General features: G+C 40.2%; 1 protein-coding gene across 15 annotated transcripts in view; it reads right to left on the reverse strand.

The window, feature by feature from the left end:
* Nucleotides 1-25907, reverse strand: part of LNX1 (ligand of numb-protein X 1) — a 197879-nt gene that overhangs the window by 160178 nt on the left and 11794 nt on the right. For 11 of the 15 annotated variants that reach the window (XM_061583228.1, XM_061583239.1, XM_061583240.1 and 8 more), the window contains exons 2-5: nucleotides 11358-11411; nucleotides 8931-8953; nucleotides 7909-8196; nucleotides 5413-5537 (exon numbers count right to left, since the gene is read on the reverse strand). The gene's annotated coding sequence lies outside the window, so the exon portion shown is untranslated. Of the gene's footprint in view, nucleotides 1-5412; nucleotides 5538-7908; nucleotides 8229-8930; nucleotides 8954-11357; nucleotides 11412-25907 lie in introns of those variants that run through there. The other 4 variants (XM_061583231.1, XM_061583229.1, XM_061583232.1 and 1 more) reach the window with 4 other exon arrangements.

Raw genomic sequence — 25907 nt, forward strand, 5'->3', positions numbered from 1 at the left:
ATATTTTACATTTATTTTTGTTTTTTCTATAAATCGCTCTGGTATTTTATAATGTGAGCAGTTTATCAATCTTTTAAAATGAAGCAGGGATAAAACACGTGCATGATAATGGATGTGGGGAGAAACTATTGTTTAAATCTCCACTCAGACATGAATGTGAGTGGATGTCCTTGAACAAGTCACCCACTTTTAGCTAATCTAATAATGTTGTGAGCAGAGCTTGGAAAAATTACTTTTTTGAACTACAACTCCCATCAGCCCCAGCCAGCATGGCCAGTGGATTGGGCTGATGGGAGCTGTAGTTCAAAAAAGTAACTTTTCCAAGCTCTGGTTGTGAGGCTAAAAGACTGTTCTGATGGGGAAAATGTAAACAAATAAGAGTTGCAAAGTCTTGTTGCTCAGACCAGCAAGTCAACCTGATCTGGAAGCTTTTATACAGCTTAGAGGTCATCACATGACCTGCTTAGGCCTATTGGTTCAAGGAGACTTCCTTGGCTAATGTGGCTGGTCTCACTTCAGTTTCTTTGTTTGGTCATGGGTGGGTGGTGGTACACAGTCTGAATCCCTACCTGACATCTCTGCTGTGAGTTTGAGTCAGGTGAGTGCTGAAACAGCATCAGGTAAAGGAATTCTGGGCATTGGTGTAGGGAATAAAAAGTTACTTGCAAAATATTACTCTGTTTGTAGGTATCTGCTAGGATAGGGGTTGCCAATGTGGCACCCTCCAGCCGTAGCCAATATGGCCAGGGATGATAAGAGTCATACTCCACAACATCTGGAGGTTGCTTCATTAGATACCCTAACATTAGGACATTACTACAGTAGTCCCACGCCATTTTCTGCACATAAGCAGAAAATTCCTCAGGCCCATTCCTTGGCATCTATAGTGAAAAATATCTTGAAAAGTGGGGCTGGGAAAGACACCTGCTTGAGATCTTGGACAGCATCCATAAGTCAAATAGACAGCCCTGACCTAGATGGACCTATTGTCTAACTCAATACAAGTCACCTTTATATGCCCTCATGTGATAGAAGATGATCATAACCTGCTGTCGCCTTTGGAAATAGGCAGTGACAAGCTGAAGGAGCTCAACAGTGCATGAACGGCCCAGCCTGCAGAATGGTAATGTTTTAACTGCTATGCACTGCATTATGGAATGGATGTTGCAGCTCAGTGGTAGAACACATGTTTTGCATGTGGAAGGTCCCACGTTTCATTCCCGGCATCTCCAGGTATAGCTGGGAAAGACTCCAGTTTGAAACCCAGTAAAGCTGTTGCTAGTCAATGTAGACAAAGCTGAGCTAGGTGAACTAATGGTCTGGGTTAGCATAAGGCAGCTTCTGATGTTCCTATGCTTGGGGCTGGGTGAGAACAGAATAAAACCCTTTGTGAAAAGATGTAGATATTTATGTCTCATCTGCTTCACAGAACCATATGCTGTTCTCTCTTTGCCAAGAGCTTGTGGCTTTGATCCTAAATGCATTTCCTAATGGGGCAAGTCATACAGTTTTCCTAGAACCTACTTGTGAGTAACTTGTACTTAGGATAGAGCCTATCTGATTACAGAGTTGCTTAAAGTATGTTTTTATTTTCGAGTCAAAATGGCAGATGGACTTTCCTTCACACTCTGTTGATTAGCCAAATGAAACCACTGGCTCTGGTAAACTTGTAAGAGAATTTGGAGCAGAGAGCGGCTGGCAGCATACAGTTTTGATTCTTCCTATTCATATTTTATGGGGGGGGGGAAGGAAAAACAGCTGGCAGTAACCGTTTCTTCCCTTAAAAAAAAAAGCGGTATATAGAGGAGTTATGGAATCTTAATGCGATTTCACAACTATCTTCTGAAGCCACAGTTACTCATTCCTCAAGAGTAAAGCAGTACTGCCCAGAGAGCAGCTTCATTTGCCCTGTAGTATGATTCTCATCATGGGTGGGAAGTTCTAGTAAAAAGGAGAAGAAGCCTCAGCTGAAATATCATTATAATGGCCCAATGCAATATAGCTCCATTAGTCATCGAAAGGTTACATTCATTTGGAAAAATAAGTGGTCACATGACTGATTTTATAAGCCTCCTTTCTCAAGAAGGCCTGCTCTTACAAGCTCTCAACTGCCGGCAAGAGTCAATCCACACAGTCTGATTGAAATATTGAGAATGTGGGCATTCAACCTTGTGTTCAGTTCACAACTCAATCCAAATGTGCCATGGAATTGCAAAGCTGCTGAAATGGCAATGGGTAGTATGTGGCACACATCCCCAAGATATATGTATATGTAGCATATTCTCTCTTTAGAGCCCAGGTGGACATTTTCCATGAAACCTTTGGCTTGAGCCCAGATCTTATGCTCCTCTATAGCCTGAATTATAGACAAACATAAGTACATGGGGTCTGCATCTGCTGCTTACATTCATCTCTTGCTACAGTCTCTCTCCCTCTCCTCTCCTGTTGTTTCTGCTTCCAAAATTCTGATCTAAGCTCCTGGGGGCAGTAGAAGGGTCCAGGTTTTTTACTTATAAAAATGCTGGAGAGTGCTATGCTCATGGACGACTCTGATCATTGGAAGTATGTATATAAGGTTGGGACAAAATTTGTTTAAATAAGTAATCCTAATCACCATAACAATTAAAATGAAAATAAGCTTGCGACATGGGTTCATTACAATGTTATTACTTGGCTGTTACACTGAACATCACGTGGGTATATGATACTTATATTTTTAACGCTCCAACTGGGTTGTGTACACTAATGTTTGGGGTCAGGGTAATGATGGGAGTGTCTTCTTTCATATGAAGCTCTGTGTCTTCTGGGATCTGGGGACAAATCCTCACTACTGGTCCTATCATGTCATGATGGGAGGACTGCTAAGTCTGAAATGGGGCATTCTTGGCCATTGTTCATCTGTTATGCATCTCTCTCCTGGTTGAGTCCTATTTATCCCAAATTCTAATGAGTTTGTGGAAGCAGAAGAAAAGTTGTCTTGTTTAGGAGGCCTTTGGGTCTAAAGAAGCAGGATGGCTTGGTTTTATTTTACTGTGAACCACTGATTGTTATGTTTAAGATTTTGTGCTTTTACTTATAACTAATGTTTAGTGAGCTTTTTCTTTTGGAAAAGTGGTCTATAAATAGAGTCAAGCAATGTAGTTTTACAGTTCAGAACTGGACAGAAAGGGAGAACAGGACTAATCTACCATACAGTCAGCAACAGTTGTGCAATTCTATGTTGCTCATTATGTGGAAGCAACCTTTTACACAAGCATAGGTAGATGGACCAAACATAAACTACTGTTGCACTAAATGATACAAATAATTTTGTGCACCATCATAGTTATGCTTTTCTATACAGTCAAATCAGCAGTTCCTGTAGCCTTTATTTTTTCAGTCATATGAATTCAGACTAAGTGGAGTTATCTTCATTTCTTCTTATTCGCTCTCTGCTTCCAGCACTCATAAGTTTAGGAACATGTTGAACACAAGGTATGAATGCATGAGTCATTCATTCAGAGATCACTGAGGCATAGTAATCTGATTTTCCAGTGATTTCCAATATTTTCAGTTGAAAAGTTTTGCTGGTTAGAATTTAAGGAAAGATATGATTTTTGCAAAGTCACCATTATTTGAAATGTTACAATAGGCAGAAATTTAAGGCTTTACTATCCCAAGTGTACCAGCTGTCATTATCATTGGAACATGTAATTTGTAATAGTTTAAAGTTAACAAGTTCAGTTGTTAACTATATATAGCAATCAATTGGTATAAAAAATCTCACATTTTCTGTGCCTCAATATAAAGGAGAATAATGTTAAGGTATCATACAAGAATAATATTTTAAATTGTATTATTTAAGAAAGTTCTGAAGAAATAAGAATGATAAATGTTGGGCATATTCCCAACAAAAGCTAACTTTTTGCATGTGGTAGAGTTGTCCTAAGAGAAAAAAAAGCCTGGGGTAAGATTACTTATACAGTTGGCTTAAAGACTGGATATTCCATATATTTTGACACATATGTGATATTATTTAAGTATCCAAACAGGCAGGTTAAACAGGGCCATCATGAGCTCATTTGAAACTATTTCTTGTGGCGAGTTCTGAAAGCCACCTGTGATGTGTTTTCATACTGGACATTGACAGTTTACTTCAAACTCAATATTGTGTAAACAGCTTTCCTCGCAAAACATACATTTATGATTCAAACATTTCTTTTCCCACATTCTTATTAGGGTTTTATGGGGGGATTGCTATTAGCAAGTTGCACTAGGAGATTAATAGCTATAAAATGTTAGGATCTACAACTGTCTTGTCAAACAGCTTCTAATTTAACATAATGATGCTACAAGAGGTATCAAGTAATTGAGTGTCAATCAGAAGACTGGCAACTTTATACACTCAATTCTGCTAAAAACTGAAGAGAAACTGAAAAAAATGCAGGCAATTATTTATGGTTGAGATTTGGGTTAGGCATATTCTCTTAATACAGGTTTTAGAGTAACTGGGTGGGGAGGTTTACACACCTGGCAGAAACCAAGTTCTTTTGGTCTGAGAGGATATATATTATTGAAGTAATGTCCACATTTTCTTAAGAGAGCCATTTGATTTTACGTTAACACCCAGTGAGGAAGTTACAAGGGGATAAGGAAGACTCAGGACTTAATTTTTACGTTAACACCCAAACAGGGAGTTACAGTTCTAGAATGAAACTGGATCTGCATCATTCCGATATGTGTGTAATATAGTAGAACTCAGTGACCCAGCCTTTACTGGCTTTATAAAAATATGCATTCCATAGCCCATCCTGGATAGGTGGCACAAGCAGTATGACCCACAAACCAACTAAGTACATGGAAATAAGCAGAGTAATGGCTTGATTCTAAGAATCAAGAGTTTGGGAGAGGGGAGATTCCCAATATCTGTTGGTTAAGGCTGATTTCATACAGCCAGCAGCATCATACAATTGCCTTCTGGAACCAGCATGTAGGGGTTGCCAGCAGGCTGACAACAACTCCGCTGGAATCACATGAAAACCCTTTTCAAAGCTGCCATGTTCAAGCAAACTGCAGAGGATATATGTACAGCTCTGATGTGAAGGCACTAGTTCACACAACCAGTCCTTCATACAATCCCATGCATGGGCTGTGAGCTCTCAGAGGTGATCATGTCAGGGCCACTAGTTAAACGAACCAACTGAAATACATAAATGCAAGAGGAAGGCAGAAACATCCATACTTTTAATCATCTCCCCCTAACACGGTAGTTTGCGAACATGCATGGCTAACACACCAGCAATTTGGGTAAACGACAACCCTGCAACAAAGGGCACAAATAGGAAGAAAATGTATTGTCTAGTTTGGCCCCAATTCACTTTGATATGAAATGCCACAGAAATTACTAAAGCAGGTGGACAGCATAAAGCATACCTCGTTAGGCTGGTCACATTGGTTTGGGTCTTCTACATCTAAAGGAGCTGTTGAAGCGTGCATGGGCTTAGAACAGTCTTTGGCAGCAGCGGGACAGGACTACAGCTTCTCTGAGTGCAATTCTCCTGCAAAGAGAAGGAAACAAAGAAGCCAGGAAACAAGGAGGATGTTAACTCAGAGAGAGCTAGGAAATGGAACTTTGTAAGAGAAATAACTCTAAACAAGGCAAAAGAAGAGACCTGATAGTGACACGTCAGAGGAACTGTTACATCCTGTGTGCAGTCATCCCATGGCAATCTTCTCTGCTCAACGAGATTTTGCAAGTTTTTGTAGTGGGTTCAAAACCTTGCAAAACCTGTTTGAGCAGAGATTAGAGTGGAGTAAAGAATGAGCATGTACACCCCAGCTATAGTGTCACCAGCACATGATATTTAATGCCATATTAAAAATTATTGACCATGGCCACCCTGGGACTAGTGCAGTGCATCAGCTTGGAGTTAGAAGTCCAAACTGGAGCTTTGGCAAAATCATAGTGTGTGGCCATAAGCAAACCACTCTTTCAATCATTATCCATCCATCCATCCATCCACACCCCAAATTCTAATACAGGTATAACATTGGCCTATGATATATTGACCAGGGTTGTGTTAAGGACTATGAATATTAAAATTAGGCATGCACCTTCATTGTACTGTTTTTGACACCTGTTCAAACTTTTGTTTCGGCAAGCCTACCTGGACATCTAATCTTATTATATTTGTTTTAAAACTGTTAATTTTATCTAAATTTTGATACATTTTATTATATCTACTTATTTTTAATGCTTGCTTTTAGCCGTATTTTCTTATGAATATTATTATATTGTTATATGTAAACCGCTTAGAGGTTTTGCTGATTGAGTGGTATATATGTATATAGTTAATAAAATAAATAAATATTTCAATTTAAAATGTTTGAAAAGATACAGTTAAGAGTATGTGCACTTAAAGAACTCAGAATTACCAAACAGACTAGTCAATCAAACCATCCTGTCAGAAAACTGACTTCTGACAGGAAAAAAGCGAATTAGTAAAAGTATGTGCAGAGCTTGCTCGATGCTGAGAAAAAGCAGAGTTGTCCTACAGTAGTAGTTGTTAACTTCTGTATAACCTCTTTGCCTTTGCTGTCATAAGTTTGTGTATGATCTTTTTTCTCTCCCTTACAAAAAGCCATTGCTTAAAAATAAGAGACAGAGTCTGTAAAATGCCCCCTTCACATATGCTACAAGATCCTATTAAAATTAATTCAAAAAGGGCTGGCAATTTACAGTGCAATCCTATGCATGTTCAGAAGTAGGTACTACTGAGTAAGGAAGATAACAGCCTGCTGGATCAGGCCAATGGCCCATCTAGTCCAGCATCCTGTTCTCATAGTGACCAACCAGATGCCTGCAGGAAGTCCAAAAGGACTCCCTGAGCACAACAGGACGCAAACCATTTGTGATTCCCAGCAACTAAAATTCAGAGGCATATTGCCTCCAACAGTAGAGGTAGTATGTAACCATCGTGGTGAGCAGCCGTTGATAGCTTTACCCTCCCTGAATTTGTCTCATCCCCTTTTAAAGCCATCCAAGTTGGTGGCCATCATTATCTTGTGTGGGAGTGGATTTCTATGTGAAGAAATCCTTTCTTTTGTCTGTCCTGTATCTTCCAAGATTCAGCTTCATTGAATGTCCATAAGTTCTAGTGTAATGAGAGAGGGATAAAAACGTTTCTCCGAGACTTACTCCCTGGTAAACATGAATAGGATTGCAATCTTACTCTCTTGCACCAAAAACTACACAGTGTCCTGCGGCACCTGTGGGCAAACACTGAAAGGAGCACTGGCTTTTGTTAGGAAGAGTCCACCATCTCTCATATGCATTGAAACGTATGCAAAGTTAGCAACACAACTTTACATAATATGTTCCAAGCAGAGCATTTTGTTTTGTTTTATTTTAGTCCAGAATTGAGTTTGAAATTCCAGCCCTGCACACTGATTGTATGATGTGGTTGTGGCTTAAAACAATGTGAAAGAGTACATTTTCTTATTCCTGCTCCACATCTTATATGCCGGATAATAAGTTTAAGTAATTCACAACAGGCAAGCCTCATTGTACCAATGGGAATAAAATCAATTAGCTCAAATGGTTTAAGATGCTGTCATACATGCCAGAATCAAACCCTGTCCCAGACTCTGAGATCTCCAAGATGACACCATCCATATCTTTTGAGATATTTGGAATAGGTCAGAATGTGCCTCTGCATGTTGTTTTCACCATGTTATGCTATGTTAATGTTTATTTATATCCCACCTTTCGGCCAAACGGCCCTCAAGGCGGCTTACAGAAAAAGTAAACACAAATATAAAAATACCCCAACAAGGCAATACATCAATAAAGCAATACATTGTACAAAAAATTAAATTAAATAGCCAATAACATTGAAAAAAATATATAGGAAAGGCATTCCATCTCACCTGAACTTACAGCTATTTCAAAGGGCGGTACACCAGTCCAAAATGGTGATGGCCTGCGGCTCAGGCCAGGGGCAGTGCAGCTCAACGCTGGGGGTCTCCGTCTGCATGCCCTGGCCCAGGACAACAACAACACCGCCGGTAAACTGAAAACAGGGTGGTGGCAACCGGCAGGCCGACCAACTGGTCCGGTCCGTGGGCCTTGCAACGCTGCAGCTTGCAGCTCTTCCGGGGGTGGTGGGTGCCACCGTAAGTTCCTCTTGGGCTGGCTGAATGACTCTCCGGTGGCACCTGCGGATGGAGCGAATAGACCTGGTAGACGTAGACCTTGATCGGCCAGTTGTCATTGGCTCATTGTCGTTGGTGGGCAGCATGGGATCAAAGAAGCCATGTCAGACTCTTGGCTCATCTTGCGGTAGCTTTTGATTATTATAGCTCCTTAAATTTCTTCCTGTTGTTGCAGTTAGGGCCTACCTACTTATACATTCTACCATAGCTCTCTGGTATCAAAGCCATTTCATCTGGGGCAACAGTGCCTGACTGAAGGAGAGGAGGCCTGTTGGGGGGTCTGATCTGGCAAGAAGGAATTGCTTTGGTCTCTTTCAACTGTGGGAAGGCAGCAGTTCTTTGGCAGTGAAAAAAGGAGCCTATCACTGCTTATCTGACCTCCTCTTCCATATAACAATAATAATAAACATTTATACAGCACTTTTAAATATTCAGAGGAAGGCAGTGGTAAACCACCTCTGAATACCCCTTACCATGAAAACCCTATTTATAGGGTCGTCATAAGTCAGAATCGACTTGACGGCAGTCCTTTTTTTTTTTTTTTTTAATATTCAGGGTGCTTCAAATGTATTATAGCTCAACAATCCTTGCAACAGCCCTGGTAAGTTAATACATATAATTGATTTATTAATAAATGCACAGCCTGCTTTTCTATAGGAGTCTTCAAAGTGTAAAATACACCAATTACAATGGCAAACATTAAAACTGGATGCAAACTTTAAAAAAGAAATACTCACCCACCTGCAACTCACAAGCCCACCTACAAAGAAACATTTTCATAGTCATCCAAAAACCACCTGACTCAGCAACCTGGTATATTTCTGTAATATCCTTGTATTGCAGGAATGTGTCAGAAGCCGCCATGATGGGAATTGGATTGGGATGCTCCAGAACTATGTGTATACTGCTGACCTTTGTGGTGAGCTTCTCAGATAACTTTCCAGGGTGAACCTTGGCATCCCCTCCCAGCAGCCATTTGGTTTCCACTGATCTAGCAGAGCTATAAGAGCTTCTGAATCCGGCTTGGTCTTTGCCAAAGCAACAGTGTTTTTGTAGTTTTTGTTGTTGTTTGTTTGTATATGTTTTTATGATTTTTATTATGATATATTGTATTTTATCTTGTTTGTTCACCGCCCTGAGAGCTATTCTGCTAAGGGCGGTATATAAATTGAAATAATAAAATAATAATAAATAAATAAACAGTCAGCTTGGCGTCGTATGCCTGGTCTCCCATCAAGAATCTAGTTCCCAGTAAACATTATCTATTAAACTCATATCCTGCCCTTCCTCCCAAAGGAGTCTGGGGGAGAGCTAGGCTCTTCCCATCCACCTAGCACTCTGCTGCTTATGGACCCAGAATTATGACAGTGGAAGGCTCAGAATGCAGTTTGCCTAAGGCTACCTAGTAATTTATTTATTTGTATTCTTTATAGACTGCTCTGCATGAAAGAGTTCTCTGGGTGACTCACAATATTAAGGTAACAAGTTATAAATGTACAAGACACAGGATTAAAAAGAAAAAATCTACTACTATATAAGATCAATGATAGCAGAGAATAACAGTCACAGAGCCAAGACAACATTAAAAACTACAACATGGTTTTAAAAGCCTAGGAAAATAAAAAAAAAGCCTTTGCCTCGGTGTCAAAGAGACATTAAAGCAAGTGCCAGGTGGGCCTCTCTGGAGAAGGCACTCCATAGTAAGCTCATAGAGAGACAGTGTGTTGGATTGTGACCTGGGAGACCAGGGTTTGAATCCCCACACAGCCATCAAGCTCACTGGGTGACCTTGGGCCAGTCACTGCCTCTCAGCCTCAGAGGAAGGCAATGGTAAACCCCATCTGAATACCATTTACCATGAAAACCCTATTCATAGGGTCGCCATAAGTCAGGATCGACTTGAAGGCAGTACATCATCATCATCATCAGTAAGCTCATGGCATAGATGACAAACTGAACTATAGATTTCTTGTTCAGTCCATAACACCAGCTCTCAACTGAGATTTTTGGACCTGATCTGGAATGTTAGCACCACCACCTGTACATTTTCTGTGCCCTCTCTGTCCAGCGTTTTGGGAGCATAGAAAGCAATGCCTGAAACTAGCATTGCAAGGGGTTGATCATTTTTTCTTACAAAGCCTGTCATGACTTAGGGAAACAGGTGGCAACAGTATTTGACTCACATTGTATAGGTACATATGACTACACAAGCTAATGGACTGGAGACGCAAGACACAAAAGGGATGATTCGCCCAAGGCTACACAGAGAATGACTGAAAAAACAGGTCTATTACTCATGAATTCCTGCTACAAAGTCCTAAGGCTTTGCCTATTGGATGGTGCTGCCTGTGTGACTCTAGAAAGATCAAAAGCTCGTATAAATAATTGTTTCCTGTTTCTTCTTTTTTCTTTTTCTTTTCTGTGAAATCCCATGCCGTTTGAGTGTCTCACGTTTTGCATTCAGCAAGTTATAACTGAGTGAGTCACCCTAATGAATGACTTGGTAAAATTATAAAAATAGCTCACAGTTTGCCAGGCTAATTAAAAAACATGAGTAAATGTGGGGGCTGACTTATTCCAGGCCTTAAACATTGGTTTCTGTCAGAGGAACAGACGCCTCTGAGGCAGTGGGCCCTTTTTCTGTGGAATGCCCTGAAGGCCAAACTCCAAAGCAAAAACAGGAAGAATGCGGTTACTTCTCCTCACTTCTCCAAGATGGCAGAAACTCTAGGGCATGGGTCACTGACATTTTTGGGGCTGTAAGCACATTTGCAAACTAGAGAAACTGTTGTGAGCACCACACATGCACCACAACCTATTATCTTGGGCCACAATAGGATGCTTCTTTGAAACCTAATTTCAGATGGGGGAGGGGACCCTGTGAGCACCAGGCAAGACATCTTGGAGACTTAACATCCTCTTGGTAATCTTTAGTTTATTTATAGATATGCAAACAAAGTATAATGAAGGTAAATGCACTCCTAAATAAGCAGACAACAAATCCCAGAGAACTATTTGTGCAGTCCTACGCGCACGCAGACCCTGGCTTCCAACTCCTAGAGACAGATCCTCATATACTCATCTCAGGCCCAAACGCTGCAGGCGAACTGCCCATTCAGTAAACATCCACCACCGTTAAAGGAACACCCAGGCTGCAGACTTACCAAGGAGTAAACTCCACTGAACATAGTGGGACTTGCTTCTGCATAAGGGCCAACCTGTTAATTAGATGATAAGATGCATTTTTAATATGTTAATCAGATGATTAGATGCGATTTTTAAATATGAGCAGCACAACTGTGGGGAAGCCCATGCAACTTCAGAACCATGGGGATGGGAAGTTGTCTCCGTTTCTCCTTGCCACAGTCCTGACCAAAAAATCACCACTCTGAAGGTATTATTGTATTTGCATTTCAAGGGAAGGTCCTGTTGGTGCCAATAGAGGCTTCCCTTGATATGTATATAACATTTTCCCTCCCCACCCCCAGAGTCCTGAGACTGTTCAGGTTTCTCCACAGCTGCTATTTACAAAACAAAATGTGCAAGTTAATTGCTTTGGCACAATTAAAGCCACATCTAGTATAGCCCCAAGGCTCTTTTGTCAAATCACCAACTCCCATCAGATGTCATTTTGGCAAAACCACTAACCCTCTTTAGATGTTCAGTAAGAATGTGTGAAGGGACTCCATAAATAAGCAGACTTGCCCCACCCTCAGGTTGCCTTTAGGTCAATACTGATTATGAGTTAGCTGCGTTGGGTGGCTGGCACACACATCAGAGTCTAGGAAGCAAGGCTACTGCATTTGTTTGTTACACCTCCATCACACCTGCAATACTTTTGTTGTTGTTGTCCATATCAGTTTATTAATAAATTGTTTATAGCCATAGGCTGTTACAACAAGAATACTATATACATTCATACAATATAAAATAATCATCCTAAATTGAATTTAAATTAAAATTTCAAATAAATTGATTTTAACAACTATTCCCAGAATAAGAAGCTCTCAGTTTCTTTGCTGCTAGAGCAAAGTTAGCAATAGAAATTATCATATGTGGCTGAATAGCAGATAATAAAAAAATCAAAATCTGGGACTTATTGTCGTTATTATTCATTGGAATCAGCGGTGCTAAAAAATTTGTTCGTGGGGAAGAATATAGAGGACAATCGAGCATGTAATGGATTAGATCTTCTGGCACTCTGCATCCTGCTATGCATAACCTTTCAGCATGTGGGATACCTAAGTATCGGCCATACAAATAATTTGAGGGCATCACCTGGAAACGTAATTCAGTATAGGCTCTTCTGAGGGGCGCGCATGTTAGGACATCTAAATAGGGCGGCCATGTATGAATTGGTTTGATGTAGATAAACCATTTGGAAAAATGGGAAGTGGCGATCCTTGTGATGTCATGTTGTGCGTCACTATCGTAAATTTGGTTAGACAGAGCCTTTGGATTGAGACTGGCAAGCAGAGGAGGGGTCAAAAGATACTGGATACCCAGATCATAGAAATTTTTAGCCCAACCCCCTTTTTCTAGTTGTACCTCCCAGCAAAGTTTGGCCAGTGCAATACAGAAAGGAAAAAAGCAAAAGGAAAGGTGGCTGTGTTGGACCATAAGAAAAATTCCAAAATCCATAGTAAGACAAGATCTTTACTAGGCCAACCAAACCAAAACAAATACAAACCCATAATTCACATTTTCTTTCTTGCTCTCTCGCTTTCTCTTTTAAGGATGAAGAGACTCACAGTTTGGTGGTTCAAGCAACAGTGCCTCTCCACACCCACACACATACCTATCACATACCTGAGGCACTCTTCCATAAATCTTCACGCTGTTCCATTTTTTTGGTCTTTTTCATTCCTAGGTGTAATCAATGTTGAATCCCCTTTCTTTGTGCGGCACCATTGTACTTGTTACTTCTCCCAAACCTAATTGCCACCCAGAGGTCACACTGCATGAACAGAATACAATGCTATATCTCCCTCATGTATAGCACATTACCATGCCACTGTACATGAGGGCAAGTGCAATAAAAAATGGGAGGTTCTTTAGTCATGTGACCTTTCTTTACCATGCAACTTTGTGTCACATCACTATAATTGGATTTAATTGTGTGAAAAACAGGTGGTGTTTGAAAGGTCACACATTTGGGTTTTTCTTTTTACTCAGGCAAAGAAATGTACACCTGGGCAGACAGTCATTTGCATATAGAATGTGGTGTGTATTTATCCTTTTTTTCCTTAAAGGTAAACACATGGGCACCTATACACCTCTATATCACACTACCTGAAAGTAACTATTGTTGTTGTTATGTGGCTTCAAGTCAATTACGACTTATGGCGACCCTATGAATCAGTGACCTCCAAAAGCATCTGTCATGAACCACCCTGTTCACATCTTGTAAGTTCAGGTCTGTGGCTTCCTTTCTGGAATCAATCCATCTCTTATTTGGTCTTCTTCTTTTTCTACTCCCTTCTGTTTTTTCCAGTATTATTGTCTTTTTTTAGTGAATCATGTCTTCTCATGATGTGTACAAAGTATGATAACCTCAGTTTCATCATTTTGGCTTCTAGTGATAGTTCTGGTTTAATTTGTTCTAACACCCAATTATTTGTCTTTTTCACAGTCCATGGTATGCGTAAAGCTCTCCTCCAACACAGCATTTCAAAGGAGTTGATTTTTCTCTTATCCACTTTTTTCACTGTCCAACTTTCACATCCATACATAGAGATCGGAAATACCATGGTCTGAATGATCCTGACTTTAGTGTTCAGTGATACATCTTTGCATTTGAGGACCTTTTCTAGTTCTCTCATAGCTGCCCTCCCCAGTCCTAGCCTTCTTCTGATTTCTTGACTATTGTCTCCATTTTGGTTAATGACTGTGCCAAGGTACTGATAATCCTTGACACATTCAATGTCCTCATTGTCAATTGTAAAGTTACATAAATCTTTTGTTGTCATTACTTTAGTCTTTTTGATGTTCAGCCGTAGTCCTGCTTTTGTGCTTTCCTCTTTAACTTTCATCAGCATTCATTTTAAATCATTACTGGTTTCTGCTAGTAGTATGGTATTGTCTGCATATCTTAAATTATTGATATTTCTTCCTCCAATTTTCACACCTCCTTCATCTTGGTCCAATCCCGCTTTCCGTATGATATGTTCTGCATATAGATTAAATAAATAGGGTGATAAAATACACCCATCTCACACCCTTTCCGATTGGGAAACCAATCGGTTTCTCCATATTCTGTCCTTACAGTAGTCTCTTGTGCAGAGTATAGGTTGCGCATCAGGACAATCAGATGCTGTGGACCCCCATTTCTTTTAAAGCATTCCATAGTTTTTCATGATCTACACAGACAAAGGCTTTGCTGTAGTCTATAAAGCACAGGGTGATTTTCTTCTGAAATTCCTTGGTCCGTTCACTATCCAACGTAAGTTTGCAATATGATCTCTGGTGCCTCTTCCCTTTCTAAATCCAGCTTGGACATCTGGCATTTCTAGCTCCGTATATGGTAAGAGCCTTTGTTGTAGAATCTTGAGCATTACTTTACTTGCATGGGATATTAAGGCAATAGTTTGATAATTACTGCATTCCCTGAGGTCCCCTTTCTTTGGAATTGGGGTGTATATTGAATGCTTCCAGTCTGTGGGCCATTGTTTAGTTTTCCATATTTGTTGACAATTTTTTGTCAAAATTTGGATAGATTCAGTCTCAGTAGCTTTTAGCAGCTCTATTAGTACACCGTCTGTTCCTGGTGATTTGTTTCTTCCAAGTATTTTAAGAGCAGCTTTCACCTCACATTCTAAAATTTCTGGTCCTTCATCATATGGTTCCTCCATGAATGAATCTGTCATCCTGGCATCTCTTTTATAGAGTTCTTCAGTGTATTGCTTCCATCTTCCTTTTATTTCGGTCAGTCAGCGTGTTCCCCTGTTGATTATTCAACATCCCTACTCTTGGTTTAAATTCCCTTTCATTTCTCTAATCTTTTGGAATAGGGCTCTTGTTCTTTCCTTTTTGTTGTCCTCTTCTATTTCTATACAATAACTATTGTAATAATTCTCTTTGCCACTACATACTAGTCGCTGTACTGTTGCATTTAGGGTTCCGACTGTGTTTCTATCTCCTCTTGCTTTTGCTCTCCTCTCTTTAACCATTAAGGTCTTTCTCTCTTTTTAACTAGAGGTATTGTCTTTTTGCAATCTTCCCTGATAATGTCTATGACTTCACTCCATAGTTCTTCTGGTTCTCTGTCAGCTAAGTTGAAAGCCTCAAACCTGTTCCTTACTTTATCTTTATATTCTTCTGAGATGTTATTTAAATTGTATTTTGGCATTATGATTGCTTTGTTCTTCTTCTTTAGCTTTACTCTGATTTTCGATACGACCAGTTCATGATCTGTACCGCAGTCTGCTCCTGGTCTTGTTTTTGCAGAAAGTATGGAACTTCTCCATCTTCTGTTGCCTATTATATAATCAATTTGATTCCTATATTGACCATTTGGTGATGTCCACATGTACAGTCGTCTTTTCGGTTGCTCAAAAAATGTGTTTGCAAGAAACAAATTGGCTTCACAGAATTCAATAAGTCTTTCTCCTGCTTCATTTCTGTCTCTTAAGCCCCATTTCCCCACAATTCCTAATTCTCCTCTGTTCCCTACTTTTCCATTCCAGTCCCCCATGATTATCAGCACATCTTGTTTTGGGGTGAGATTAATTTCTTCCTGTACTTCTGTGTAAAATCTCTCCAATTCCTCTTCTTCTGCATTGGAGCATAGACTTGGACGATGGTTATGTTGATAGGTTAATCTCATTGATATCACTCACTCAGACTTTTGTAGCTCCTAATTGCTTTTGCTACATCACTTCTCACTATTAAAGCAACCCCATTTCTTCTTAATTTCTCATTTCCTGCATAGAATATTTTGTATTTGCCTGATTGAAAATGTCCCATTCCCGTCCATTTTAATTCACTCACGCCAAGTATTGTAATGTTGATACATTCCATTTCTTGCTTGACAATTTCTAACTTTCCCTGGTTCATGCTTTATTTATTTATTTATTTATTTAATGGATTTATATTCCGCTCTAGTTCAAAAAATTTAGAATTCAGAGCGGAGAACAATAAGGCATAGTCCAATACAAAATACTAAATAACACAATTAAAAAATATGAAAGTATATCTACAAAAACAATTTTCTACAACATTTTCAATCAGACGTTAAAAGCTTGGTAAAATAAAAATGTTTTTATCCGGTGCTGGAAATCGATGATAGAAGTGGAAAGTCGTATCTCGGGCAGAAGCTGGTTCCATAAGGAGGGAGCGGCAACCGAGAAAGTCTTATTTCTGATAGCCGTGTGTCGGATGGTAAATGTTGATGGAACAATCAGAGTAGATTCGGTGGTCGATCTGATAGGATGGGAAGACTGGAATTCAGAAAGACGATTAGTCAGATATATCGGTGCTAATCCGTGTCGGGCTTTAAATGTTAGAACCAGAATCTTGAAATGGTGTCGGAATTCGATGGGGAGCCAATGTAGATGATAAAGAAGGGGCGTGGTGTGGACCCACGGACTGGTTCTAGTGATCATTCTTGCTGCTGCTCTTTGAACTAATTTAATGCTTCTCACATTCCATGTTCCTATTGTGTGTGTCGTACAACTCCAGACTCTCCTTTTGCATCTGTGCGCATCAGTCTCTGAGCTTCGTTTCGACTTTGACCCAGCTGCGTCATTAGTCACAGCGCTACTTGTACTTGTTGTTCTTCCCCAGTAGCTTGGTGAGTGCCTTCTTACCTGGGGGTCTCATGTTACAGCAGTATCTCGTGTTGCATTTTGGATACTCTGTTCATAGGGTTTTTGTGGTAAGAGATATTCAGAGGTGGTTTACCATTGCCTTCTTCTGAGTTTGTAATAGTTACTTCCTCTGAAAGTAACTATTGAATACATATTAAATCCTTGAGTATTTCCAAGCTTGGGGGGCAGGGTAGAGGAAGCTGGTGTGGTGAAGGAACTCCTTCCTTCTTGAAGTTTGCAACAACCTTGGGGAAAAAAATTATATCCAAGGATGGTGCAGTACTCAGATCTGTCTAATCCTTTCCATGAGATCAGTGGACTGAGAGACAGAGAGGCCCAAGTGACAGACAGATGGAGGATTTTAGCATCTCTAAATGTTACTAAGCCCAGGAGGCTGAAAGGGAAGAAAGCAAATAGGGAAATGAACAGAGAGGTTTGGTTTATCCTAAGGAAAGTAGCCAGTCCCTCCTCACCCAGCATGTTCCTGTCTGTGAATCTGAAGGAAAATAGATTAGCAGTCTTGCAAATACAAGAAACGGTGCAAATCACTTGCAAAAATGTTGAGGCTTTAATGTTGAATTGTTTTTTGATTAATTCTGAACCAAGGGAAGGAGAGAGTCCCATGTGCAGATTTATTACAGGAATTACCCATTTCTGCTGCTGCTGCCAATCCTTGCTTGCAGGAGGGAAGGGGAGGGGGATCAAGTAGAATAACTGGGAATCACTTCAAGTGGCCATAGGATCAACCAGTCGATCACAATTGGTGTTCTACCCATTCCCAGCCTGAGGGACATCTGTTGGTTGTAGGGGAGGTGAAATCTGAATGCTTTTTACATTTGTTCCCTCCTCCCCAATGCCAAATGAAAGGAGAATAAATTATGCCAAGATGTTGGGGGAGGGGGAAGCTTAATTTCATCTGCACAGATGCGTATTGAAAAGTAGCTCCCAAAAAAGATGTTATAATGACCATCCAGATGTTGAGAGTAAAATGGAGGATCAAAATTCCCATTCACCAAATTCAGCCCCACCCCCACCCATCTAAGCTTAAAAGTTAAAGGTGGGGTGGGAGAAAAGAGTGCCAAACCCTTTTTACAGGATTTAAGCCATTCCCACTGCTAATAATAAAAACAGTACACAGCTGGTTTACATGGAAATTGAGAGTGCAAAGAAGACAACACCAGTGCAGTGTAATGGTTAGAGAGTCAGGCTGGGATACCAGGGTCCAAATCCCTGCTAGGCCATGAAGCTCACTGGGTGACCTTGGACCAGTCACTGTCTCTCAGCCTAACCTATCTCACAGGGTTGTTGTGATGATAAAATGGGGACGGGGAGAATAATGTTTGTACGCCACCTTGAACTCCTTGGAGGAAAGGTAGAATATAAATGTCTGCGTCTGTGTTAGAATTGCTTTTTAATATGCTTTTAAACCTTTTTTTAAAACAATACATTTTTTAACCTTTTTTTAAAAAAAAAGTCCTCAAAGCTTTTTTAAAAAAATGTTTTTACAGTTGTTTTGTTTTAATGTATTTTAATGTCTGTTTTTATGATGTTTTAAAGTGTTTTTAGTGCTTTTGTTGCTGCCCTGGGCTCCTGCTGGGAGGAAGGGTGGGATATAAATCAAATAATAAATAAATAAATAAAATGTAATAATCATAATAATTTAAAAAACACAATTAAGTTAAAAAAGTCTTCATAAAATTAATCTGAAAAATCCCAGAATAAAGAAGCAGAAGTGGTGGAATAATTACAGTGGGGGGCATGCATGCTGTGACTCCCCAGCAAGCAAGAAGCTGCAGTACCACTGCCCTCCCTCCCATGCACCCCCAGTGCAGACTGGACTCTTTTATGTCTGCCTGAATGCTGAAGAAAATCTGGTTGTCAGTTAAATCAGTATCTGATACATGATTGTTAGAATTAATTCATAAATGGAAGCTACAACTACCACACTGAATTAGCAGCTGATAACACACTCTGAAATGTGGTAAGCAGTCAGGACTCAGGAGGACACAGAAGAAGTAGGAAAGGAAAGCGGTTGTTTAAAATAGGCTGGGTATAAGACTGGCAGAAGGAGGTCATACAGCATCATTCTTCAATAAGCCAGTAAAACAGGCTGCTCCTCTACAGAGACATTTCCAATTCATTTAATTTTGTAAGTTGTCAAAAAATATGGAGGGGCAAACACCAGTGCTATATCACTTTGATTCCAGTTGCTAAGGTGTTGATGGACAAGTGGTTAGAAGAAGGATAGCTAATGTGGTGCCCTCCCCGAAGTTGTAGGCTACTATTCCCACCAGCCCCACCAAGTATGGCCATTGGTCAGGGATGATGGGAGAGGTTGCCCACAACACTGGGGGAGGAGCATGTTGGCTACCCCTGAGTTAGGAGTATACAAGTCTAATCCTTACCTATAGTCACCTTATTCACAGTATTCCAGAAAGCTGCTGCAGTTACAGTTTAATACTATTTGGATAAAATGTCAAGGTTACTTGGGATTCAACTGTGAAAGTCATTAGGACGTTCCAGAATAATAGCACCATCCTTACTATGTTATCAAGGCCTGTCAACAACATGAGCCCCTCAGGAGTCTTTTAGGTTTTGCTCTTTATTCCCTCAAGTCCCTGGAATTTCTAGGTCATGTCACAGTGATTGCTTCTCCAGTGGAAGACAGATGGTTGTGACTTCCTCCTCTGTGGTTCAACTGTGCTCCTTCTCAGAGCTTGGAAAAGTTACTTTTTTAAACTACAACTCCCATCAGCCCCACTGATGGCCACTGGATTGGGCTGATGGGAGTTGTAGTTCAAAAAAATAACTTTTCCAAGCTCTGCTCCTTGTGAGGAGACCAGATTTAATTCAAGTAGCTAATATGAAATGGGTGTGCATTCCCTGGTCAAATTTAAGTGTGTGGATTTTATTCTTCTGCCCCTACAACTCTGCCATCCTCAGCTACCCAAATGACTTCTACCTCCTTCAACAGCTCTGCCCATTCTCTTCAGCTGTTACCCAACCCTTGTACCTCAGACTCCTTCCATTTTTTCCTTTCGAGCACAAACACAGAGATGTTGGCATTATCTTTTCCACACCTGATGACCTGTCTTTCCTGGGCTACTCCAAGCACAAAGCCAAAATGTCTTAGAGAAGTATTGCAAGAACTTCATGTCAGGATTGGTTTTATCTGTGTATAGTTAAGTTTTATTTGCTTCACTGATTTTTACTTGGCTATTGTATTATGAAGCACCTTTTATGCCTAAGTATTGTATAACTTTTTTTACTATTTACATTGTATTTAAATAAAATGCGTGTACCATCATCTGTCTGCATTGCTTGCTGCCCTGTCTTCCTTCCTTTTTCAGCCCAAATGCTGCATCCGTTCCTAGGCAAACCTTATGGGGGCCTGTATGCCAGTAGTGGACAGGGTCCAGATGCAAACACTGGGTGGAACAACAGATTCAGCCATGCACAGCCCTTGGATCTGAAGTTCCCCACTCCTGAATGACAGAGACTCTGGTATCAAATTTATAAAAAACATCACAATAATCAGCTCACCCTGTTTTTCCTTCCTCTCCCATCAGTTACCCATCCAGGTATTTAAGACCTATGTAATGTATTTATTATTGAAAGGATTTATAACCCACTTTTCAAGAAACATACTCTACAAAGAGGCTGTGTATCAGCATAAACAGCCTACATAGCCTCTAACAGTCTGCATGGTCTCTAACATGCAACGTATTACCACACATATTTATTTATTTATTTATTTATTTGTTGAATTTCTATACCGCCCGACTAGCATAGCTCTCTGGGTGGTGTACAACAGAGGAATATAAATATACACAATAAAATCCAATAATTCGGTGCAGGGAACATGTATGTAGGCATCCACAAATCTAAAATCAGTTAAACATATTTAAAAGACTAAAATAGACTAAAATGCCTGAGAAAAGAGGAAGGTTTTAACTTGGTGCCGAAAAGATAACAACGTCGGCGCCAAGCGCACCTCATCGGGAAGACTATTCCACAGTTCGGGGGCCACCACTGAGAAGGCCCTAGTTCTTGTTATCATCCTCCGAGCTTCCCTATGAGTCGGAACATTAACTCACAAAACATTGTTGCTAGAGGCCCAGGTGACTTCAGTGGCTAGGAGTGCCTTTTACCAGCTTTGGCTGGTAAGACAGCTGTGGCTGTTTCTGGACCGGGATAGCCTGACCACTTTTGTCCACGCACTGGTAAACTCCAGGCTGGATTAATGTAAGCTGGTGCAAAATGTGGCGGCGTGATTGCTCTTTGCAGCTGGGTATCTCCAGCATGTCCCCCCGCTGCTGAATAAATTGCACTGGCTACCTATGAGCTACCGGGCTAAGTTCACGGTGCTGGTTTTGGTGTGCAAAGCCCTATACAACTTGGGACCAGGATACCTGAAAGACTGTCTTACCCCTTATATACCCAGTCAATCATTGCACTCTGCAGGTGAGGGCCTCCTGCACATACATTCTTATCAGGAGGTGCGGTCCATACAACATAGGAAGTGGACCTTTAGTGCATTGGCATCTATCCTTTGGAATTCCCTCCCCTTAAATATTAGACAGGCACCATCTCTGTTATCATTTTGGCACCTTCTGAAGATCTTCCTCTTTCAACAAGCCTTTTAAGTAGAGACCTTATCCCAGTCTGCATTTGTGTTGGAATTGCTTTTTAATGCATTTTTAAAGCTTTTTAAAAAAGACATTTTAAAAGATTTTTTTTTAAGATATTTTGTTTTAATATATTTTAAAGTCTGTTTTTATGATGTTTTAGAATGTTTTTAATGCTTTTGTTTGCATCCCTGGGCTCCTACTGGGAGGAAGGGCGGGATATAAATGCAACAAAAAAACCAGTAAACCAAACATCATGCATACTAAAAACATCAACAATAAAGAAGACAATAGTCTTTAGAAATGAGAGGGGAAAGGGTGGTGGTGGTGTGAGGTAATTAAGAAAGTTCCTGTTTCAAGTTAGTTATAAACTTCTAGAACTGGACATCTCTTATTTGTATATTTTCCCAGACTATCTTGATGACCAAAAATATTTTTTTATGCAACTGCTAGATACAATAACTCCTATTACCTGTTGTAAAGCTTTGGAAGTCAACAAAACAAAAGCCAAATGCAAACAAATTAAAACTATTAATAGATCTAAGCTGCAACTGAGCTATAAAGTTCTATCCAATAGTGATGATTTCTTGCTTGTTCGCTACTCACATTACTTCATTAGGAATAATAGCTCTTTTATTAATTTAGCATGAAAATTAAAGCTCATAGTATAAGTTTATTAATTATGTTTTCTGTGAAATTTATTGGCTCATAAAAATGATCCCAGCTGTTTGAAATCTACCCACAGGAGTCAACATTAAACCAAGATGCAATGGAAAGTGTTTGAAAGCAGTGGCATTTACTTTATTCTTTATGAGAAAGAAGGGCCAACGCCTTTCATGGCAATTTCGAAGTGTCTTGAAAATTAAAAATAAAACTTTTTTTTTTTTTAGCTTCCTTACAACCCTTGCTTGCACCTGGTGTTTATCAAAAGTCTGTGTTCTTGGTGGATTTTAGATGCAGCTTGATAGAACATCACTCTAGTCTGGAAGCAATGACTGTACTTTTAAAAACACCTTCTTCAACCATATCCTTTTATGGTAGAAAATCTTACATCAACACAAATTGCACAACTGCCTGTAACAACATAATTCTAAAAAAGCATGAATGTACTAGTAATTTACTACAGACTTTTGCTGCATTCCATAGATTTCAAGATGTTTGACATTTGACTTTCAGATAATTGGCCCATCAAACCCTACTCTTGGGAGATCACAGTACCTTTGCTAGATATTTTCTAATTATAAACTAATTTCCTGGAAGATGGACTAGATGCTGAAATATTGGTGAAAAAAATGGAGATGAAGCTAAATAATAGTCTGAATGCCCACAGGTTTAAGAAAAAAACAAATCCAGATTCCAGGCTATCTTCTGCTCCATTCTTTATCAAATTTGCCCTGAAAAATTTGATTACTTCAATAAAACCAGTGATGTCTATTTTTCCTGAAAATTTTGATTGGGGTTTTAAAAAAACTCCAGTGCTCTAAATAGATTGGGATCTAATTAACATGTCATTTTGTTGTGTCATTCTTCTTTCTTGGCAATCACTCGTGACCGAGTAAGATTGTCTTCCAAAATATAGTCTTTAACAATGGATCCGTCTGAATCTGTATCCACCGCCGATGTACCAGACCATGACTAGGAGCTTCTGGATTTCACAGTCCTGCCCCGTCACCATTTGCCAATCGCCATGGGACTTTTGTTATGGAAGACGCCTGTGCGTGAATTTGTTTTATGTGGGGAGATCGGTGCACCACGATCAACACACAATCTTGACAGAAAAAGGCTTTGATCCAATGGCATGGGTGCCATGACGATTGGAAGTCCTTTATCTGCTGCAGCCTTCATCCGCCTTCACAGCCATTGTAACATACACATTATTATCCTCCGCCTGTTCTGCCGTTGAGGACTTTCTTGGATCCTTCTTTGTCTGGTTCCTCTCCCTTGACCTTACCGCCATGGGTGACCCTGCTGGGAGTACATGACTCGACGGCACCGCTCACAGGGTTCATTGGAACACGCAAGCCCACTCTCAACTACAAGGTGACGATCCACCGAGGGGTGTTGTGTCATGACTTATGGCCACCCTATGAATAGGGTTTTCATGGCAAGCGGTATTCAGAGGGGTTTTTACCATTGTCTTCCTCTGAGGCTGAGAGGCAGTGACTGGCCCAAGGTCATCCAGTGAGCTTCATGGCTGTGTGGGGATTCGAACCCTGGTCTCCCAGGTCATAGAAGATGGATCCAAGTATGGCTGCGGTGTAGAGAGAGTGTTTTGTCTCTCCCAGAGTTTGTATCGCCTAGAGTTGAGAAGAGCCCGGTGAGGATCCTATTTCTTTATTTATTTTTCCTCTGAGTAATTTCACACTGACTTAGTGGTGTCATCAACGGAACTGGAGAATCATTTTCCTGACGTTTGAAATTGGAGAACAATCACGGCTAGGAGAGCCTTTCTCTCGCTTTACCTCTTTTCCCGTTCCCCCCCCACCAGGACTAACGAAACTGCTGTGTGTGCTGCGTGTGCTGTGTGTGCACTAAGCCACGAACTGACAGTGAAGCTTTAGTGCTTCTTACGGGTTTAGTGCTTTTTACGGGTTTACGACGTTTTATTGCTCAGCTATTTTATTACTCAGCTACTCAAAGATGGTCCTTATGAGAAAAATGCGTAAAGACGAGGAAGACTTAAAGGAAAACGAACATAAGATTGAACTTACAGAGAAACCTTCACAGTTAACTGAGCAGACGTCTAAACAATACCCACGTCCTAAGACTTTAAAACAACTTAATATTACCCAATTTTGCACTCGAAAACCTACTACATCAGAATCTCTACATGCCTCACCTTTACAATACACCACCCCAAAGTTAAAAGGCTTAAAGGATCCATCATCTCCAACCAACCCTGAGCGAATGCGATCGAAATACCAACCAAAGTCTCTCACTCATGAGATCCTGGATTGGCCTCTGGGCTCTAAGGTGTTGCACCAGCTGAAGAGTTCCCCGTCACCAACCGCTTTGAACTTAGCGACCGAATTGGCTCAAGCTGAGGCGCTCTTGCCCAGAAAAACAGAATCAGTATCTACCAACTATGTTACTTTAAAGGAGACGCTCCCAGCTGAAACGACAATGGAAGCATCTCTTGAAGACTCAAATTCTTTTACTGCTCCAACTTTTCCTGATATGCCTCCCACTGTCCCCGAAATCTTTTTTATTTCTACAATTATCTTTACTTTCAGATCAAATAGGGGCTATTAAGAACTTTATTTCGGAGACAAATAATCTATTATGAACTTTAACTAAGGAATTTCTGAAATACCCCCCTCTGGCTGACTCTGATACTACTGCTACAAAATCTTCTTTCGGAGCTACTTCGACTACCTTAAAGGAACAACTGCCCCGGAAGCAAAATGTAAAGAAAAAACATTCTAAGAATGTGCAAAAGGTAGTTAAACCAAAAAATATAAAAAACACGAAGCTACCGAGATATAAAAAAATGAACTTTCATCGACTCTTCAAATTATTAGATGAATTAGTTACTATAGAACGAGCCAGAGGAAATTCAACCAGAGGAAACTCAAATCGAACCTGTTCAACTCAAGAAAAAAACACAGATGTACTGACATCTCAGGTTTCTGACCAGCAGACCGTCTTTATGACTCCAACCTCCGATTCTGAGGTTTCTTTGCCATTAGATTGTCCACCAGCTTGTTCTTTTGTTAGTAAAAAGTCAGAGGTCCATACAAATTGGAAATTACAACTTAGTACCAATACTTTAATTCTATCGCAAGTACCTTACCACCATTCAACATATCATCATGACAACCACAAATTTTTCAACATCAAGAGACATATTCAACATCTTTTGCAGACTCTAAACTTAAACTGGTGTAAGGTTCAGTGATTTAACAAAGGCTGAAATGCTGTCAAACACAGGATGTGGCATGTCAGTTCTTCTTACTTTCAAAACTAGTGATGTAGCAACCACACTTCTAAAGAATAAACACCGTTTTAGTGATCTAGGCATAGGGCTTCATAGACATTTCATCAACACAACCAGTCCTTATTCCTTAATCCCAGAGTACACAGCTCTTAATCGGAATCTTATTCAGTCAACCCTATCCTTGGCTAAACCTAACCTTTTGACCATTGTCCATGAACATACTTCCTCAAGCTCAGACACTCAGACTACTTATTTAACACCTCAATTACAACATGCTGCTGCTGGAAAGACTCTTGTACAGAACAAGCAACCCTCTGCTCACTTGGAGCCAGATGCTAATGA

The sequence above is a fragment of the Rhineura floridana genome, chromosome 9, assembly GCF_030035675.1.
Source record: "Rhineura floridana isolate rRhiFlo1 chromosome 9, rRhiFlo1.hap2, whole genome shotgun sequence".
NCBI lineage: Eukaryota > Metazoa > Chordata > Lepidosauria > Squamata > Rhineuridae > Rhineura > Rhineura floridana.